This window comes from Leptonychotes weddellii, chromosome X (assembly GCF_054177405.1).
Source record: "Leptonychotes weddellii isolate Sample4059 chromosome X, ASM5417740v2, whole genome shotgun sequence".
Classification (NCBI taxonomy): domain Eukaryota; kingdom Metazoa; phylum Chordata; class Mammalia; order Carnivora; family Phocidae; genus Leptonychotes; species Leptonychotes weddellii.
Window position 1 is genome coordinate 49,074,173 of NC_138385.1, and position 2,789 is coordinate 49,076,961.

Sequence of the window (2,789 nt, forward strand, 5' to 3'; positions counted from 1 at the left end):
GTGCTTCTTATGTGGGGAAGGAGGTCAGAGGCCCAAATCAGAAAGCATGGTCTGAGGATCTCATGGGATCTCTCTCATGCACCAGAAGAAATAGTTCCCCTTCTTAAAGTGCATTTGGGAGAGGTGGCACTGACTCTCAGGGATCAAAAGAGACAGGTGGGCACAATTGAGTGACCACGTTCATTATCATAACAGCAGAGGCACCTGCTGAAGGAAGCTAACCTGGAAGCCAGCTTTTGGCTGTGTTTTACCATAAGCTCCCAGGCCCTGCATGGTCATGAGATTGCTTATCTGGGACAAACCTGCACCAGCAACAGCATGGGGAAACCTCCCACAGAAGATCAGCATGGGTCTACACCACTCTAGGTCCCTAAAATTTGGAGTTTTTGAAACCCAACTGTGCACCTGAGATAAAACACAGGAGCTTTGCACCACCAGGCAGGCAGATGGCACAGACACAGGGTGAAAGCAGGGTTCTGATGGAAGTCAGGGACACAAGAAGGGGAGATTGTATGCTCTTCTGTGAGGGCTTCCTGAACAGCTGCAGGCTTAAACTCTCTTGTCTGGGAACAAGACAACAGTGTGACGCAATTCCCCCTGCCCCACTCATCAGCACCGACAGACTTCAGTGTTCAACACTGTGCCCCTCAGTGGAGGCTGGAGCCATTTAACTAACCCCCACCTCACTGCTCCCTGCAAGGTGCATCTTTACTAGGGCAAGTCAGCCTGATAAGAGCAGTAGGCCCCTCCCCCAGAAGACCAGCACAAACCCCCACATGCACCAAACCTACTGATCATAGAGTGCTGAAACTTCAGCTCTAGTGGAAATAGGGTCAGGCTTATTTTAACAAGCAGACAAAAAAAAAAAAAAAAACCTATTTAAAACACCACACACTGGACAAGGTCCAAATACTCCCCAATGTTATCAAGGAGAAACTCTGCAGAGGACTGAATGAGGGAAAGACAAGCCAAAACAAAACAACAGAGTGCACACTCTGAATGACCTCCTGAAGTGCCAGGCCCTGGACACTATAGGATCTCTTCTTAACATAGCCATTATTCTCAGGTATAGGAAATTTAACAGGCTTTCCTAACATACACACACACAAAATAAAAACTGACCTAGACAAAATGCCAAGATGGAGGAATTTGCCCCAAATGAAAACATGAAGAGGTCATGGCCAGTGATCTAATCAAAACAGATATAAGTAATATGCCTAAACCAGATTTTAAACAATCTTAAGGATACAGGCTGGGCTTGAGAAAAGGACAGAAGACATGAGAGAATCCCTTCCTGCAGGGATAAAAGAACAAAAAACTAGTCAGACTGGGTGCCTGGGTGGCTCAGTTGGTTAAGTGACTGCCTTCGGCTCAGGTCATGATCCTGGAGTCCCTGGATCGAGTCCTGCATCGGGCTCCCTGCTTGGCGGGGAGTCTGCTTCTCCCTCTGACCCTCCCCCCTCTCATGTGCTCTCTCTCATTCTCTCTCTCTCAAATAAATAAATAAAATCTTAATAATAAAAAAAAATAGTCAGACTGAAATAAAAAATGCTTAATCAAGATGCAAAACTGACTGGATACAATAACCATGAAGATGAATGAAACAGAGGAAAGAATCAGTGATATAGAAGATAAAATTATTGAAAATAATGTAGCTGAAAAGAAGAGGGAAAGAAAAGTATTGGATAAAGAAGGTAGACTTAGGGAACTCAGCAACACCATAAAGTATAATAACATTCATATTATAGGAGACTCAGACGAGAGGGGAAAGGGGGCAGTAGTTTTAATTAAGGAAACAATAGCTAAAAACTTCCCTAGTCTGGGGAAAGAAACAGACATCCAAATCCAGAAGGCACAGAGAACTCCCATCAAATGCAACAAAAGCAGGCCAACACCAAGATATATTGTAGTAAAATTTGGAACTATAGAGATAAGGAAAGGATCCTGAAGCAGCAAGGGAAAAGAAATCCCTAACCTACAAAGGAAGACAAATCAGGTTTACAGCAGATCTTTCCACAAAAACCTGACAAAAATCCCTAACATACAAAGGAAGACAAATCAGGTTTACAGCAGGTCTTTCCACAAAACCTGACAAAAAAAGCCAGAAGAGAGAGGCATGACATATTCAATGTGCTGAATGGGAAAAATATGCAGCCAAGAATACTTTATCCAGCAAGACTATCATTCAGAATACAAGGAGAGAAAGTTTCTGAGACAAACAAAAACTAAAGGAGTTCTTAAATACTAAGCCAGCTCTGCATTAAATATTGAAAGGGACCCTTTGAGTGGGAAAGGAAGACCAAAAGCAACAAAAACTAGAAAGGAACAGGGAAAGTCTCCAGAATCAGGGACACTACAGTTGCTGTAATAAACAAAATGGCACTAAATACTTATCTATCAATAATCACTCTAAATGTAAGTGGACTAAATGCTCCAATCAAAAGACATAGTGTATAAGAATGGATAAAAAAAAAAATAGGACACATCTATATGCTAAGAGACTCATTTGAGACCTAAAATCAACTCCAGATTAAATATAAGGGGATGAAGAACCATCTATTATGCTAATGGCCATCAAAAGAAAGCCAAAGTGGGGTGGAGCAAGATGGCAGAGGAGTAGGAGACCTGGACTTTGTCTGGTCTCAGGAATTCAGCTGGATAGGGATCAAACCATTCTGAACACCTACAAACTCAACAGGAGATCAAAGAAAAGAATAGCAACAACTCTCTGAACAGAAAAGAGACCACTTTCTGGAAGGTAGGACGTGTGGAGAAGTGAACCCGAGGCG